Source organism: Haliotis cracherodii, unplaced genomic scaffold, assembly GCF_022045235.1.
Source record: "Haliotis cracherodii isolate W230 unplaced genomic scaffold, xgHalCrac1.p SCAF_3, whole genome shotgun sequence".
In the NCBI taxonomy this organism is placed as follows: Eukaryota; Metazoa; Mollusca; class Gastropoda; order Lepetellida; family Haliotidae; genus Haliotis; species Haliotis cracherodii.
Window position 1 is genome coordinate 51,389,455 of NW_027266286.1, and position 20,245 is coordinate 51,409,699.

At 39.3% G+C, this 20,245-nt stretch overlaps 2 pseudogenes; one reads left to right on the top strand and one right to left on the bottom strand.

The window, feature by feature from the left end:
* Nucleotides 1-1,528: 1,528 nt before the first annotated feature.
* LOC139475505 (toll-like receptor 4) lies at nucleotides 1,529-4,022 on the bottom strand (annotated as a pseudogene).
* Nucleotides 4,023-13,187: 9,165 nt separating this feature from the next.
* LOC139475506 (uncharacterized) lies at nucleotides 13,188-14,972 on the top strand (annotated as a pseudogene).
* The last annotated feature ends 5,273 nt before the right edge of the window (nucleotides 14,973-20,245 follow it).

Genomic DNA, 20,245 nt, shown 5'->3' on the forward strand with positions numbered 1-20,245 from the left:
AAACTGAACACTATTTCACCCGGGACATAAACTTGTTATTAAATTGAAGCTCGTGAAGTATCTTGTAAATATTACCCATTGAGGCAAAGATATAGGTGAAAACGATTTCAGTCATTTTCGCTGCGTATCATATTTTGCTTCATGCTGATTGGCTAGTTCGTTTGTTTTCAGTTTTTGAAAAGTGCCAGAGCAACGTGTCAACATGTGAAAATATTGGCACAAATAATTGAAAATTACGTCATCCATTTTATACCAATATACTTTTTTATTTCCAACAAAGGCGAGAGTACATAGATGGGACATATTATGACACAGGACAAATATTTAATTATTTTTTATAAAAGCAAAAATTAAAATTGTATGAGGGCTTCAGACACTTTCCAATATTATAACAAGGTGAGGCGAAATGGGGTTTAACATCGCGTCCAAGATTATTGCACTTATATAGCGACGTGCATGTACGTGTGTGTACGGGCGGACGCTCTACCACTAGACCACGGAGGCGGTCCAATATTATAACTAAAACAAACGTTTAACTTTCAATTGCAAATTTTGACAAAGGTAACCATTTCTTTTCAAACATATTTCCTTGCAATACATTTTCAATAATGCATGAGCTTTTGACGTCATCCATCGTTCATGACGTCACAAACGACTTCATGTAACATGGTTCCAACAAAAGACTCACAAGACTCCACTGATCAGGAAACGAACAGGTTTAATACACTGCTCAAAAAGGACTATGGGTTATATAAAACTCGAAATTACAGATTATCTGTGTCTCGTGAAATAATTATAAATGATCCTCGCCAAGAATCTAAGCTTTCAACTTTTATTCACTCGGAACATGTAATTGTAAAGTATATTGCCACAAACCGTACTGTGTTGCCGACACAACCATGTGGACACAAACCGGAACCTACATGCTTTTGATACATGCTATTTCCGGTAAACCAAACCTCTCATTTTCTTTCAAGTTTTTTTTGTCAATACAAGCCTCTTTACAGCTGTCATATTTAGATGTTCACAAAGAACGTGTATTATTACGTAAAATGTCTATATAGTTGTAATTACAGTGTCCATAGTGTCGATAACGTTTACTGCCAAAAAGTTTATTTGAACATAGCAAGCTAGTTGTTGACGGCATGAGCAACAGGTCACACAATCAGGGGACGATGAGAGGTAGTCAGCCCTGTCGCTGAGCTTGACCACTTGATCAAGTTAAAATGTAGTCGCCTTTCACCAGAAGAAAAACAGTGCTCAGTACCTATTCAACCCGAGCACTAATGAAATATATCGCAAACAAGTAACAACTACGATAAAACCAATGCCCCCCAAACTTGGTAATAATGACAAGGATAAAAGAAAATTACACATGAATTCATAATACACATAAATCAAATAAAGTGTCTTCCTACACCACCATTATCCTCAAGGTGATTGGTGAATGGTTTTCTTGAATTTGTCAATTTTGTTTTGTCTTGAAATGGATACGAATATTTTTATCCCTAGGACATTGGTGTATATGTTATAAACGCATATTTTGATCCTCATCCATCTTGATGCACTGGCTGATTTCTTTCCACAGCCTCTCTTCATCGTCCCTGTATCTGCCCACACAGAACACGTGTCTCTCCTCCACAACATTAAGCAAGGCGGGGGAGATGTCACCTTGTCCCACGTCCTCAAACAACACAAGAAGGATGCTACCAACTGGCATTCTGTTGGAGGAATAAACACTACGATTAACGATGAAGCGGCACCACTGGTCCTCTACAAAAGATTGAGTGAGAATAAGGACCGTCTTCCAACTGGAATCTATTCCGTTGATGATGTCGTCAGCTATTTGTCCTCCAGGGATGGTGTCTCTGTCTTTTAGGAAGAGTTTGACTCCATGTCTGTCTTCTAGGTGCTCTCTCATAGTGTGACAGATGTACTGATAATCGCAGTCACTGTAGCCGATGTAGGCATCGTTTGGGAAATTAGTCCGTCTCAATGGTTTTGCTACATTCACAAAGCCAAATAATCGCATTAAAATGTTGAAAAGTAGAGTCTTCATTTGAATTATGACATACATTATCATAAAGAAGAAGAAGAGCAATGCAAAACCCGAAATGCAAACAGAAAGCCAAAATGGACCAGAACAACGCCTCCAGATTGCTTCGTAATGACTATAAACATATAATGGAGATTCAATCTGTCCATTATCTAGCACGCAGATATAGTTGTCTACGTTCTTCACGGTTGCATCTGTCGAGAAAAGCCACAGCACAAAGCCTAGATTGTTACAGCCACAGGACAAAAGGTTGCCATTCAGGTTCAGGGTAAAATTTCGTCTGGATGACAGCTCATCAACAAGGGTCATCTCTGTTTCTGACAGAACAGGGAGCGAGTTGAAGCTGAGGTCAAGGTCATACAGGGAAGATGTCGTTGTCAGATCAAAGGGAATAGCCTCAAAGCGATTGAATGATAGATCGATCTTGATCATTGGGTTATTGGAAAATATATTCTGATCCATAATTGCGAGATCGTTATAACTAAGAACGATCGTCTCTAACCGTATTAACGGTCGAAATACTTCACTTCCATGATTTAAAAGAAAACTCTTGTCAAGTCCAATTTGAGACATTTTTAGAATTTTAAGATTCGGGAAATAGCTCATCGTATCTGGTTTCATTTTTGTGAATGGATTTCCCGAGATATCAAGCTCTGTGAGGTTTTCTAAACCATAAACACCATACTGAAAAGCTTCAAGTCCATTGAAAGCAAAGATAAAACTCCGGAGTGATACTGCGTTTGAAAATACGATTTTACTATTTAACTCCCCAATGTCACTTAATGTACCGTGGATGTACAGGGATCTCAGTGTTGGGGGAAACGAGAAACGTAAGGTTGGTACTAATGAAGAAACTTCGTAATTAGGCATTTTTGGAAGTAACTCATTTTTCCTGAAATGGTTAGAAACATTAACAAACGAAATACGTGGTGCAAAGTGTATACTAAAAAGTAACATCCTATCGCCTAATAGGTGATTATCAGACAAATCAATGGATTCAAGACAGTTGGAGAAACGTGAATCAGGTTTCAAAATAGAGGTGCCAATCCATAGTATCTTGTTACTCTTCATTGAAAACCTCACAACGCACACATCTTGCAGGTTTTCTAGTATGGCATTCGTCAGGATCCTTCGATCTAGGGTACTGTAATGCAAGCTACTAAATGGGTATCTACGATCAAAGTAAACAGCGGTCATGTTGAGGCCACTCAGACTGTACATTGAAGTCACAGCTTCTATTGCAGTAACCTGCTTTGCATTAGACAGGATCAGATTGTTAAGTTTCTTCAGATGTATAAAGGCCATTTTTTTCTAGATCCGTGAAGGGACAGTTGACAAAGTCAAGGTCTTCAATATTGCAATGCCGAAATGACCAAAGAGTGTCATTTTTTAGTGCCTGGATTTTACAGCCAGTAAAACCAAAGATGAGTGTTTTTAGATTCGTCATGTTTGAAAAACCTGATCCAAAAATGGGCTGTTGAAATGTGTCTATTTTTAACTCCTTTACACTCCTGAGCTTTCCGAGAGCATTCTCTGGGTATACACCATCAAGACGAGGATCATTGTTGTGCAGATGGAGCTTCTGAAGCTGCTGGAGAGGAAGGAAGACATTATCTGGGTAGGTGGTGGAAGTTAGCATCAGTCTGTTGTTGCGTAACAATAATTCGCGGAGATTACGTGTTCTCGTGAATGTCCTACTGTCAAGTTTTGATAATCCGTTGCTTGATAAATCCAAGTATTTGAGATTATCCAATGACGAGTTGGCTGGTATGTTCACAACGGTGATATTGTTCTTACTTAGATCAAGTGATGTTGTCGACGTAGGCAAATCTGATGGTATGTGAGACAGATTGATGTTCGAGCAATCAACATATGTCCCTCCATATATATCATCATGATGAAAGTAGCATCCATTGACAACACTGGCACATAAGCAATATACCAGAAGAAGGACTGGGATGACCATTGTGTTTGCCATCTGGAATTAAAAAACAAAAACAAAACGTAAACAGCGAGTTGACCGTGAGTGAGTGAAAACGGTTTTGCACGACATGAGACTATCTTCTTCAGGTCTTAATTCTCACAACAAGCATTATACATTGTAGTGTCGGCCTTCTGGTTCTGCCTCCGCAGGGTGGCAGTATGAAAAGATTTCAAAATGTCAGGGTTCATTGACTTCGAAATTTCTTGAAACGTAAATTAACATATCCTACAACTTTCAGACACTTAACTCTTTTTGAATTAATATTCTTTAGAGGAGGCTGCAAAAGCAACGATCCACGTGCGGTCGAGGTACGATCAAACAATCAGCAAGCTTCACTTCCCGATCCACGCCATCGAGACACGAGGACACACAATCAGCGGCCATGACTTCATGATCCACGTCATCGAAACACAAGGACAGACAATCAGCAAGCCTGACTTCTCGGTCCACGACATCAAGACACGAGGACACACAATCAGCAGTCATGACTTCCCGATCCACGCCATCGAGACACGAGGACACACTATCAGCGGTCATGACTTCCCGATCCACGTCATCGAAACACGAGGACACACAATAAGCGGCCATGACTTCGTGATCCACGCCATCGAGACACGAGGACAGACAATCAGCAAGCCTGACTTCTCGATCCACGCGATCGAGACACGAGGACAGACAATCAGCAAGCCTGACTTCTCGATCCACGCCACCGGGACACGAGGACAGACAATCAGCAAGCCTGACTTCCGCCGTCATATAGCTGGAATATTGCTGAGTGCGGCGTTAAACAACAAACCAACCAAACAACCAACATACTAGTAATTTATTCAGTTGCATCCATCATGTACACAAAAGTTTCCCAACCATACATTGATTTTATTCAACTTTGTTTACTTTTATAAGATCTGAATACACGATCTAAGGCGGAAATCGCAATCTTATTCAAATATATTTTCTACTACAAAATAACAATTGAAATTAGTATTAAATGTGTTAAAACTAGTTATCAAATATAATTTGTGGACTTCATGCATTTATTTAATGTCATCCAATATTATATTTGGTTAAAATTCGACAACGATCACGACAAATAGTTCGGTACTTGTCGTACACACAAAAAAACACAACAAAATTGGGAGGCATTTACCGAACAGACAAAACGACGTTGAGCATCATAGGCCTGCGTTGTGGTTGTTTGTTTGTTTGTTGTTTAACGCCGCACTCGGCAATATTCCAGCTATATGACGGCTGTCTGTAAAATAATCGAGTCTGGGCCAAACAATCCGGTGATTGACATCATGAGCATCTATCTACGCAATTGGGATCGATGACACGTATCAACCACGTCAGCGAGCCTGACCACCCTATCCCGTTAGTCGCCTTTTACGACAAGCATGGGTTGCTGAAGACATATTCTACCCCGGAATCTTCATGGGTCGCCTGCGTTGTGGGTGTTGCATAATTTCCTACGCACTCTAAATGTGTTGAGGGAGTGATGTCGGATCAAATACTGTAGGCACAACATGACACATTAGTTACGTTTTTCCTTCACATCTCATAATTATAGGGCCCTTAAGAAGTTCACGGTACTACGTGAGACCTTACGTTGTTTTATTACTTCCGGTGACAAACAACGTTTCACGGCAGTGGCGATAGCAGTGTTACGTCGGACAGAACCCGGCTAATCATACTCGATACACTCTAGTGTAACTTAGAAACCATGACATGTTACTGGCCATTAAAACACTCGAGCTAGTTAGCACGTGTATTTTGTCAAAGTGAAACTGGACGGTACGCTGAACGGTAAGTGTTCAGTTTTTGCCCACCTCTGTGTTTCCATTAACAGTATGATATGCTGGTATAATTGTCAATGTTGATCGGTTAATCATCACACGTACTATGATGATGGCCTTTAAATGTATGCAGAAACTGTCGATCGGTGATTCATGGAATTTTATTTGTTGGCATTTATTTTTAAGATAAATAAAAGGAATTTGCAATTGTTGGCAAGTATCCATTAAATCTATTCTGAACCTTTTCCAATATATTGAAACGCATAGTTCTAATAAGGAACTACGCAGAACTATTCTTGTGTCTGGGTGATATGACACAGCATACAGTAATAAATACTATGTGTATTTTGGCAGTATAAAATTTTGTGTTGAATTGTTGTCAATACTTTTAAGCAATTATTATGTGCAAAGTCATTTATGTGGGTGTCTAATGATATATCTGTGCACTGAAAAATGAACATTTATTCACAGAACATATTAATATGATTTGTAAATATGATGTTTAAATACTTACTATTTTTGGTTTTTAAGAGCTCTGAATAGCAGTTAACTTGAAATCTATATTCTGTATGATATGAACTAACATGATCATTACAAACCCTTTCTGAATTTGATTAGCATATTTAGTTAACGGTAGAATCTACATTCTTAATGAAATCATTGTAAGGAATTGTTTGAATTTTAAAGTATTAATTTTATGTTCTCGTAAGTGTTTTTCATCGTTTGCAGTTGAACCAGATTTCCATGTCTGGGGGTAAAAAATTTTCCCAATCTTACTGATGAGTAGACCTATGTATCACCAGAATTACCACCGACACCAAACATAACTGCAGCCAAACAGCGTTTTCTGTCATCTGAACTTCCATACAGTCATCCTGTAGATGTTGACGAGAGTAACATGTTTGTGCAAGTCTACCCAATCTGCATTATTATATTTGTTCACTGTGGAAACAAACTAACTATGTTAATTACACAACAATTTTGGACATGTTTCCGAATGGCTCCTTTATAAAAAAGATGTTTAAATAACACTTTCTGCTTATAACTAATAAATAAAATAACAAATAACAATTTTGAAAATTCCTCACTGAAATTAAAGTGTGTAACAGAGTGAATATGACCAAATAAAATATATATTAAATTTTGTTTCAAACAAATGACTGGTTAATTAATATCAATACTAAAAAATCAATTAACAAAATCTATAAATTCATTGCACAGACGTTCCAAATTTCGTCCCCTAAATCTTGCACGCTCAAACTGCCAAATGCACGCCTATATGACACTTTTGATGAAATCAGATATTAGAAACTCATAGTTGCATCGTAAACAATTATCTTACATCACAGAAACAAGTAACATATCTTCTGTAATCATAAAACACTGTCCACAGCAAATATAAATACACGTTCCCAAAAGTTATCTCTAAATAGACGTTACCAACAGTAATCTATGAATAGACGTTCCCTGAAGTTCCCAACAGTAATCTATGAATAAACGTCCCCAACAGTTATCTATAAATAGACGTTCCCAATAGTTATCTATAAACAGACGTTCCCAACAGTAATCTACAAATAGACGTTCCAAAAGTAATCTACAAATGGACGTTCCCAACAGTTATCTATAAACAGACGTTAACAACAGTAATCTACAAATAGACGCTCCCAAAGTAATCTACGAATAGACGTTACAAACAGTTTTATACAAACAGACGATCCCAACAGTAATCTTTGAGGATACAGTTCCAACAGTAACCAATGAATAGACGTTCCCATAAGTTACCTTTTACATAGACGTTCCCAAAAGTAACCTATAAAATAGACGTTTCCAAAAGTATCCTATTAATAGATGTTCTCAACACTAACCTATAAGAAGATGTTCCTAACAGTAATTGTCAAAAGGTGATGGTCCGAACAAACAATGAAATCATCCCGCCGTGCCTTTTGCACATTTAAATGCATTACTACTTAGTCATAAAACATGGAGGAAGGAAAGAACAACTTGATGCACGCATTTCGTTTTTTGGTGCTAAAATTTAATTTGTTCTAGAAAAAAATGCAAAATATAATTGGTCTTCAGGCATTATGGAGAGAAAGTTGATCGCTTGACATGCAGGTTTTGAAATATTTTATAATGTAAAATCGGCTCATATGTCCTACAAAATGTTTAATTGTGGGTCTCTAACCTATTGATATACACAGATGTATGAACCTATACAGAGTCATTCAAGATCTCGTAAGAGGCGACTAACGGGATCGGGTGGTCAGGCTCGTTGATGCATGTTATCGTATCCCAATTGCGTGGATCGATGCTCGTGATGTCAATCACTGGATTGTCTGGTCCTGACTCGATTACAGACCGCCTTCACATAGCTGGACTATTGCTGAGTGCGGCGTTAAACAACAAACAAAACAAACAAACATTTATTTGAATGAATACTGCATGAATGTTTGACTTTGTGCAACAATGGCTATTTTAACCATGCTATATGTTGAGCCCCACCTGACCCAGGTCATACAAATAATGAAAGTAACTTGAGGGTGACACTCGTCTGTTTCCTAATAAATTCATGACTAGCAGTGATTAATGACTAATACACGACGGAGTAAGTTAATAATTGATACTGATTCAGAATAGTTACAGATTGATCAGCACTTACTTTGATGTGTCTAGTTGTACACGGGATCAAGAAACAGCTTCATCACTTATGGCCTTTGAAAAAGGGAAGTTAAATCGGATATAAACGACAAGCTGCCCATTGTTCCCATCAAACTCACACTGGCTCTATTCATTCCGCCGTTACTTCCGGCAGCACTACCGCAGTGATAGCAATCTGACACTTTACATAAAACCTGATCTCTGTTGCTTGCCTTATTTCGGCAGCACTACCGCAGTGATAGCAATCTGACACATAAAACCTGATCTCTGTTGCTCGCCTTATTTCGGCAGCACTACCGCAGTGATAGCAATCTGACACTTTACATAAAACCTGATCTCTGTTGCTCGCCTTATTTCGGCAGCACTACCGCAGTGATAGCAATCTGACACATAAAACCTGATCTCTGTTGCTCGCCTTATTTCGGCAGCACTACCGCAGTGATAGCAATCTGACACATAAAACCTGATCTCTGTTGCTCGCCTTATTTCGGCAGCACTACCGCAGTGATAGCAATCTGACACATAAAACCTGATCTCTGTTGCTCGCCTTATTTCGGCAGCACTACCGCAGTGATAGCAATCTGACACAAAAAACCTGATCTCTGTTGCTCGCCTTATTTCGGCAGCACTACCGCAGTGATAGCAATCTGACACATAAAACCTGATCTCTGTTGCTCGCCTTATTTCGGCAGCACTACCGCAGTGATAGCAATCTGACACATAAAACCTGATCTCTGTTGCTCGCCTTATTTCGGCAGCACTACCGCAGTGATAGCAATCTGACACATAAAACCTGATCTCTGTTGCTCGCCTTATTTCGGCAGCACTACCGCAGTGATAGCAATCTGACACTTTACATAAAACCTGATCTCTGTTGCTCGCCTTATTTCGGCAGCACTACCGCAGTGATAGCAATCTGACACTTTACATAAAACCTGATCTCTGTTGCTCGCCTTATTTCGGCAGCACTACCGCAGTGATAGCAATCTGACACTTTACATAAAACCTGATCTCCGTTGCTCGCCTTATTTCGGCAGCACTACCGCAGTGATAGCAATCTGACACTTTACATAAAACCTGATCTCTGTTGCTCGCCTTATTTCGGCAGCACTACCGCAGTGATAGCAATCTGACACTTTACATAAAACCTGATCTCCGTTGCTCGCCTTATTTCGGCAGCACTACCGCAGTGATAGCAATCTGACACGTAAAACCTGATCTCTGTTGCTCGCCTTATTTCGGCAGCACTACCGCAGTGATAGCAATCTGACACTTTACATAAAACCTGATCTCTGTTGCTCGCCTTATTTCGGCAGCACTACCGCAGTGATAGCAATCTGACACTTTACATAAAACCTGATCTCCGTTGCTCGCCTTATTTCGGCAGCACTACCGCAGTGATAGCAATCTGACACTTTACATAAAACCTGATCTCCGTTGCTCGCCTTATTTCGGCAGCACTACCGCAGTGATAGCAATCTGACACATAAAACCTGATCTCTATTGCTCGCCTTATTTCGGCAGCACTACCGCAGTGATAGCAATCTGACACATAAAACCTGATCTCTGTTGCTCGCCTTATTTCGGCAGCACTACCGCAGTGATAGCAATCTGACACTTTACATAAAACCTGATCTCTGTTGCTCGCCTTATTTCGGCAGCACTACCGCAGTGATAGCAATCTGACACTTTACATAAAACCTGATCTCCGTTGCTCGCCTTATTTCGGCAGCACTACCGCAGTGATAGCAATCTGACACTTTACATAAAACCTGATCTCTGTTGCTCGCCTTATTTCGGCAGCACTACCGCAGTGATAGCAATCTGACACATAAAACCTGATCTCTGTTGCTCGCCTTATTTCGGCAGCACTACCGCAGTGATAGCAATCTGACACATAAAACCTGATCTCTGTTGCTCGCCTTATTTCGGCAGCACTACCGCAGTGATAGCAATCTGACACTTTACATAAAACCTGATCTCTGTTGCTCGCCTTATTTCGGCAGCACTACCGCAGTGATAGCAATCTGACACTTTACATAAAACCTGATCTCTGTTGCTCGCCTTATTTCGGCAGCACTACCGCAGTGATAGCAATCTGACACTTTACATAAAACCTGATCTCTGTTGCTCGCCTTATTTCGGCAGCACTACCGCAGTGATAGCAATCTGACACGTAAAACCTGATCTCTGTTGCTCGCCTTATTTCGGCAGCACTACCGCAGTGATAGCAATCTGACACATAAAACCTGATCTCTGTTGCTCGCCTTATTTCGGCAGCACTACCGCAGTGATAGCAATCTGACACATAAAACCTGATCTCTGTTGCTCGCCTTATTTCGGCAGCACTACCGCAGTGATAGCAATCTGACACATAAAACCTGATCTCTGTTGCTCGCCTTATTTCGGCAGCACTACCGCAGTGATAGCAATCTGACACATAAAACCTGATCTCTGTTGCTCGCCTTATTTCGGCAGCACTACCGCAGTGATAGCAATCTGACACTTTACATAAAACCTGATCTCTGTTGCTCGCCTTATTTCGGCAGCACTACCGCAGTGATAGCAATCTGACACTTTACATAAAACATGATCTCTGTTGCTCGCCTTATTCCTGTATTACATTGTATAAACGTCCGGTGACGTCATCCCATTGTTCTATACGTTTTTTTCCCTTCAGCAAGTACGTGGACTCCCAATTGCGAAGATCGATGCTCATAATGTCAGTCACTGGATTATCTGGTCCAGACTCGATTATTTACAGACCGACGTCATAAAAATTAGCTATAAAAAGTTTGACTGTAAAAATGGCAAATAGATACAGGGAGTGTGATTTTATCATGAACGTCCATATACTACAACATACCTAAAGGAGATCACAACAGATTACAGTGTAGTTTATGGTTCATTCGGTAATACGAATCAGTTTCCCTTTGCTATTAATAGTCAACGAAAGCTAGTTAGAAGTGCATCTAAACATACACACTACTCCAATGGAAAATGCGACTGCGATGTTGTTTTGCGAAAGGTCTCACTCTAATTTAGAATGCGACCATTTCAGAAAGAATATAGCAAACAGAATGCCTCATCGTGATCTGTCGCAATTCTAAAAATATACAATGTGTGGCTCTGTGCCGACGTCGCGACACCAATCATCTGGCATCTGCATTGTTTTGACATCCTCGTGACATCCTCGTGAAACAATAACACTTTGCCTAAAAGCGGGAACAATAATTCCGTTGTGGCTTGAATTACACAATGCAATGACCAGTGTGTGTAATAAGGATAATATTCTCATAAGATGAACCCATGATTGTGTTGTTTCAAAACACACCCACCGACACTACCCCCGTCGCGACATACCAACATATTTTCAAAGATGGTACTTTTTGTTACTCATCAATAAGGGGATAACACAAGGACTGGTGTGGCTTGGGGTTTAATGTGTCTGAATGGGCTGCACACACACACACACACACACACACACACACACACACACACACACACACACACACACACACACACACACACACACACACACACACACACACACACACACACACACACACACACACACTACGCCCTCACACAAACACACACGCACACTACCCCTACTCAACTGATAGTATTGTCCAAGCGCATCGTGTTTTGGGTTCGGGAGGAGGGCGGAAAATAACAAAAATAAGGGTGAAAGACTACAGCAGCAAGGCTTTTAGTTCAAAAGGGTTGACAATCACGCGCCGTAACACACACCAATGTTTCCAATGTTCTGTTACTAAGCTTAAAGCATATAGGCAGTCGGACGGCGATTCTTTATCGTTGGTGATGAGGCGGCCGAAGGCGACGACACGACGAGACCTGCTGTTCGTACGCCGATTTTATAGTGCTCTCCCACTGAGACAGCATGCTTCAGTTTAACAGGAATACTCCACTCAGACACAGTATACTGACTCTGAGCCGTCTCGTCCTTGTTTTAGCCCCTCAATGCCGAGTGGCAGACAGGGTAACAACAAGTACCATCTTTTAACGTCTTTTGGAATGACACGGCCGGGAATCGAACCCCCGACCTTCCGATCTGCAGAAAGACGCTCTACCACTAGACCACGGAGGCGGTCTGTGATTAGAGGGGGTACTCGGAAGGTTCGCTAAATACATTGAAACAAAGAAGGTACTCGTGCAGGGCACTTTAACATTATATTTAAAAATGTATTATAGATAAATCACGTGTAAGTGACAACTATGGACACAACTAGGAGAGAGGGGTTCTGACTCTACCGACGGACTACTCCATTTGAACAAATAACTCAATCGTGTTTTGAGGCAAGCTATTTTTTATGTTTGTTTGTTTGCTCGGTGTTAACAATATGAGCTATGTGGCGGCGGTCTGTAAATAATAGAATCTGGACCAGACAATCCAGTGATTGACATCAAGAGCATCGTTCCTCGCATGACATGCATCAACCAAGTCAGCGAGCCTGACCATCCGATTCCGTTAATCGCCTCTTACGACAAGCATAGTTCCCTAGACATAATCGAATACAATACACCCGACACAGCCTAACTAACAGATTATGGCCTTGACCCCTCTACACCGCCAACGACGATTACAATGCGCAAGAACTGTACGTCGGTGGCATCGGCGTGATTGGGAAAGGTGCTGTTCACAAATAATAAAGACGCTTTAAGTTGTTCCGAAATGATGGCCGAGTCCGTGTTTATCGACGAAGCGGAGAGCGACTGGCACCTAACTGCATCCAAGATGTGCACCCTTATGGTAGAGGTGGCGTCGTGGTATGGGGCGGTATTTGCGGTCAGCGGACAACAAGGCGTGTCATCATCCGTGCGAATCTGACTGGCCAAAGGACTGGAAATGAAGTGTTGCGGCCTGTTGTAGTGCCATTCTTACGTGGACAGCCAAGGGGTACCCTTTTGCAGCAGGACAATGCACGACCTCATACCGCCAGACTTGTTCAGCAATATCTACACAACGTTAACGTCAACGCATTACCTTGGTCAACATGTTCTCCAGACATGAATCCCATAGAGCATCTCTCGGATAATCGTGATCGACAGTTGCGACAACGCGTACCCCCCCCCCCCCCCCCCCCCCCCTCCCAGCAAACAGACAGCAGCTTGAATAGGTTTTACTAAATGAGTGGCGCAGAATTCCTGCTGACGTTATCCGGCGATTGACGAAATCCACGAGGAGACGTATTTTGGCGTGCACTGATGCAGGTGGTAGTCACACACGCTACTAAGGACATGTCTTGTCACAGGATTTGACTTCATGAGCACCTTTTGTGTGGACTCTGTTTGACTCGTGTTAAGGTAATTTTATATTTTGGCCCTACGTCTCATTCGCTCGGCCTTATGGTAAGTGCACTATCGATACGGCTTTGCAATTTTGTACAGACATCGAAAAATGATTTCTTTCATTAAAATAATCATCATATAGTTAATATCTGTCTTTGTTTCTTTTTATAGAGCTACTGAACAAGGTGATAAGTTTCTTTTGCCCGGTAGTTTGTGATAATACGTCTCTTCTTTTGGAATAGGGGGTCGTCGGGTAGCCTAGTGCTTAGAGCGCTCGCTCATCACGCCTAAGACCCGGGTTCGATTCCCTACATTTGTACAATGTATGAAGCCCATTTCTGGTGTCCCCCGCCGTGGCATTGCTTGAATATTGCTTAAAGCGGCCTAAAACAATATTCACTCACTTTTGTTTTGGAATATCTTGTTACTGTAACAAAAGTGTCAAGTGTAAGCGCTATGTGCTTTAAATCCTGATATGTATTTATTTGGAAATATGTTATAGTCGAAGCAGTTGATTCACAACTATTTCATTGATAATTATAATTCATGTTGATTATATTTGCCATGGCATGTTGAAGTATGTTTTACCACAAAAAGACGTTTTTTTTGTCTTACAGATATTAGAAACACGTGTAACGGAATGTACATGTTCACAGAAAAAGTATGTCGACTGCATCTGACATTTCGGCTTCGTGCTTGCAATGGCACAATTAACCTGGAACTTAAATACTTCTTCTATGCGAGTTTTGGGCCACAGTTGAAACGAAGGGTTAAGGAATTAAATAACACATTATTACTTTTTACTGATATAGGAATTCACAGTAATTATGACTATGAAGAAATTTAAAAAACGTTTTGTTACCAACACTCAAGTACATAGAGAACAATACGAGACCTTGGCCAAAAGTTCTGTGGGCAGCTAGTCATGGCCCTGGTATCATGAAGTCCCCGATGGTGTCGTCCGAGTCATATGGCAATGTTAAACGCTTCAATGACAACATGGATCCTTTTCTCAGATGCTGGAAAGTTCCTGTTTTCAATACCCTTAACATATGACCGATGGAATGGCGAGTTTTGATGGTGAGCACTACGGACTTGGGATGAATGTAGTGAAACCAAATCTACTTCTTAGTTACCAAAAGAATTGAAAAATAGGGGATTGTGGTGAGCTATTGCGCCGGTGTTTCTCATATTGAGTACCATTTTATTAGAGGTAAACTGACTTATGATCATGTGGTTACAATCCATGTGAGGATCGACAGTCATGTGTTAAACGCGAGCGTTTATATTTAGCAGTGTGTGCATATAAATACTACAGCACGATTTTTTCTTTAAGTTCGTGCTGGTTATCTAATGAATACAGAGGTGTCAATCAATATTTGTGTTTGATAACATGTTAATTGTCTATACAATAGTATGCAACATAATGTCAATTTCGTGATCAAAACTCCATATATATATATAGCATTATTAACAATTTGACACAGCATATTTTTCTAAGCGAAAAAATTGGATAGGCCTTGATCATGTAGGATCGAGCAAGATGTTCTGGCATGAAAGTTGTTGGCACCATATTTATGAGCAACCATAGAAAGATAAGCTAATAATAAAAGAATAAACAATACCAAACTATAATATTGTAATCATTATATTGGAGAAACATTGTAGTTTTTCTTTGGCAAAAAAGTCAAAGTGATTGGAAATAATCAATAATAACACACAGTCAGCAATATATGTAAGATTCAAGGCATCATGTAAACCAAAATACACTTTCCACTTTCTGTTATAAGTACAAACCTTATTATTATTTTTTGCTGACAGATATTCCAAATAAATAGCATCTTTTAATACTTGTTTAAAAACGTCCATTTAGGTTTCCCTTTTTTAAAACTAGAAATAAAAATGTGTCTCTTAGCTACCATAATAATATGATTATTTGCAGATTTTGCACTTATTTCACCAAAACATACATTAGATCTTGTGAAAAGTATATGAAAATTTCCAACAGAATTAAAAAAAAGACTCCAAGTTCTGCCAGAATTCGAACACATATTCACAGTCATAAAATACATGCATTAAGTTTTCTTTCTCTATCTTGCAAAATTCACATAAATCATCATCAACAAGTTTCATTTTATACAGTTCTTTTTTGTATATATCATTCTGTGCAGGAATCTAAATTGAAAATCTGTCAATGTAACATCTCTAATGTCTTTTCTAAAAGAGACAAAACATTTAGCCCATTCTAAGCATTCACCAAATTCAATCTCCCAATTCTTACATATTTTGGGTTGTGAGTCAGAAAAAATAAGTTTATCTTAAAAATGTCTTGAACCTTTTTTACAAATAAAATAAGTCCTGATAACATGGAAGAATATACATATCAAAGTATAAATCCACATCAAATTGTTTTTTAATTGCTGTTTTCCATGTTTGAGGAATAATTGAAATAAGTTGAACATAATGCAATATCTTTCTTTTATGATTTCAAATGGAGTAAATCTATTTCCCTGACATATATGTTTTAGGGACCAAATACCCTTATTATACCAATCTTTTATGAACATTTTTGTGGAATTTAAGTAGTGGTTTCACCATAACGGTTGATTCATAATGTTTTCAATAAGAGAAAAGTCTAATTCATATTTTCTAAAATATTCACACCAAACTTTAAAAACATCATTCCAATAAGGGTTAGAAGCTTTTGTGTAGATAAAAGCATTTGAACCTAATCTGAGTAAATCTTTTACTGGAATGTCATATTGCTGATATTTCTGTTGTTTAATATATTTACTTAAAAAGAGATTTTTAGAGATTTCACAAAATATCAGGCATTCTTTGTCCCCCATTTTTATATTCTCTCTTAATATTTTCTCTTTTTATTTTATCTGTTTTTCCGTTCCAAAGAAAATAAAAAAAATATTTTATCTAATTTCTTAAAAAAAGCATCTGGCGGATTTGGGAGTGCAGTGAATATGTGAACCAGCTGTGGTAAAGCAAGTGTTTTAATAACTGTAATTTTCCCAGTTAATGTTAAATGCCTTTATCTCCAGTTTGCTAAAAGTTTAGTGATATTTTCTAATCTTTTACGAGTATTGATTACCCATAAATCCTTTAATTCCGGGTTAAGTAATAATACCTAAAACTTCAAATTTTGTATGACACAGGAAGAACTATTGTTTATAAGCATATTTACCCAATCAACAATATAGGATCCAAAACCAATTTTTTTAAGTACGTCTATTATGAATGATTTGGAAATTGTATCAAAGGCTTTCTCAAAATCTATAAGAAGAAGAAGACCTGTTTTATTTTGTTCTTTTAGATGGAATATGATATCATATAATAATCTTATATTTTCTGCAATGCATCTTCCTGGTATAAAGCCAGTTTGATTTTCATCAATTAGACAAGGGAGAGTTTTCTTTATTCTATTTGCAATACATGCACTCATTATTTTGTATAATATACTAGCCACATAAAGAAACTGTGCACGGAGAAAATATAGATATAAGGGCACACCGTCCACATATGAAATAAAGGTTTGAACACAGCAATTATTGGAGACATTCAAACGCTCATGCACGTGCCTTGCAATATGACGTCATTGATGGGGGCCTATGGACCTGCAATGTGTTACTGCACGTGCATACTGTGCAGCTGTACACAGCATGTGCAACTCAAAATTCGCTGTCACTTTGGAAAGCATGATCTGTGGTCATTCAAAAACTCAAAACTTCTCAGGCGCAGACACAAGCAAATCATGCCAAGATTGACAACTGCACAGCGTCATGAAGCCGTTGGAATGATCCGAGCGGGAATGAGGCAACAACAGGTTGCAACACATTTCCAATGCCATCGTAACACGATATCGGCATTGGTGAGGCGTTATCAGAACACAAATGACGTTGCCGACCACCCACGTTCAGGACGTCCCCGAGTAACGACGCCAAGACAGGACAGATGGATTCGAGTTACACATCTCCGACACAGGTTCCAAACGGCAGTAACGACGTCCCAGACAATTCCTGGACTGCGCCGTATCCATCCCAACACTGTCAGGAATCGTTTACATCAGTACGGGATTCGACCACGACGCCCTGCCATACGCCCCATCCCGACACACCGTCATCGCGTCAACCGTCTAAGATGGTGTCGAAATCATGTTCGCCAACCTCGAATATGGTGGAGAAATGTTGTCTTTACAGATTAATTGAGGTTCAACATTTCCCACAGTGACGGGCGCCAACGTGTCTACCGGCGTTTGGCAGAACGTTATGCACGCAACTGTATTGTGGAGAGGAGTCGTTTTGGAGGTGGTTCTGTGATGATTTGGGGTGGGATAACAGCACGGCACCGAACCCCTTTGGTGGTTGTTCAGGGCAATCTCACCGGTGTTGGCTACAGAGATCAGATTCTGAGGCCTGTGGTCATTCCTTTCCTGCAACGTCATGGCCCGGGATTGACATTTCAACAGGACAACGCTCTTCCTCACACAGCTAGGGTCGCAATGGATCTCCTTCACCATAACAATGTCATGTTACTGCAATGGCCTGCAAATTCTCCAGATCTCTCCCCAATAGAGCATGTGTGGGATGAAATGGAGCGCCGTCTGCGTCGTCTTCCACATCCTCCAGATAACGTCTGTGACTTGGCACAGGATTTGAGGAGGATATGGCAGGCCATTCCCCAGGCCTTCCGTGCCCATTTGGTGGATTCCATGCGTCGCCGATGCACTGCTGTGATTCACGCACAGGGTGGTCATACCCGTTATTGACTTTGTGACTTTGTCGTTTGACCCCCTACTCCATTTTGATCGTCTGACGTCATCGTAACAGATGTTGTTCAGGTCCCATTGACATTTTCTTATGGTCCGATCATTCAGCTGCTACAGCGTCTGCATCATTTTGTGTTGTGCTGTGTTGTATTTCAATCCAGAATACATTTTCTCCGTGCACAGTTTCTTTATGTGGCTAGTAGACATTAAGGAGAGTTATAGGTCGCCAGTTTTTAAGTAAAGTTCTATCCTTTTTTTACCTTTGGGAATACAGGTGATGATACCTCTGTTAACTGTTATTGTTAATTTCTTATTACTAAAAGATTCATTAATGTATCTGAAAATCCAAGGGCATAATTCCTTCTATAAAAAAAATTAAAAATTCTATGCTGAAACCATCAAGACCTGGACTCTTGTTATTTTTCATATCCATGACAACTCTATTAATTTCCTCTTGAGTGATTTCTTGTTCCATACTATCTCTTAAATTCAAGTTAAGTTTAGGAGTTTTGATATCTTTTAATAAATTATCCATGTTATCGTTTTCGAAATTTGGATTAGTATATAAATTTTGATAGAAATGATTTGTTGCTCTAGTATGTGGTTTCCATCTGCAATCATATTACCTGAATCATCTACTAGTTTATGTAACATTTCTTTTCTCTAAATGGCAAAAATAACTGGTTGGTTTCTCTCCTTCATCATACCATCTTAATCTGCTTCTAATTTCTTGAGCTCTTACTTCTTCCTCTTTTATTTGTTCCAGTTCTAATTTAAGCTTGGAAAGTTGGGCGAATTTATTTTCGTTAACATGTTGAAAATCATTTCTTATTTGATCTTCTACCTCATCTATATCTTTTTCAAGTGATTGTATTTTATTTATTTTTTCTCTTCAAGTAAGATGATATTGAAATTGAATTTCCTCTAACTTTCATCAAGACGGTTTCGAATACAATTGTTGCTGGGTAATTTAATTTTAAAAGCTTTACAGGAACATTATCCTGGTCATCACAGGCATATTCAAGTTTAACTTCTTCAAGTGATTTTTTAACCATATCACAAAATTCCTTATTATATAACAAACATGAATTAAATTTCCAATAACCCTTCCCTTTTTCTTTGTTTACAGATGTGGATGAGGTTAACGAGATGGCTGAGTGATCCGATTTGTAGCCTGCTGATATATTTGCATCTAGTGTAATATTACTTACATATTCTAGTATTAAAAAGAAGTGAAGTCTACCTTGTTGTCGCGGGTTGTTTTTCCACCAGGTATATTTATTAAAAGAAGGGTTCAGTTCTCTCCAGATATCATGAAGATTATATCTCTCCATATTTTCTATAATAAGATTTCGCGCTTTAGGGTTGTTGATATGTTTATATATTTCAAGATCTATGTTTGGATCTATTATCAAATTCCAATCACCACATGTAAACCAAGGGTTCAAATTCTAGCATATCTGTAAATAATTGTTTATACAAATTTGGATCATCATTATTAGGGCCATAAATATTAGCAATTACCATATCAATTCCATCAATATTTAGTGAAACAATTATGAAATTTCCATTTTTATCCTTTTTATATGAATGTATATCGATTTCACAGTTATTGTTAAAAAGAATGGCTACCCCTCTAGCATTAGATCTTAAAGGAGCTATAT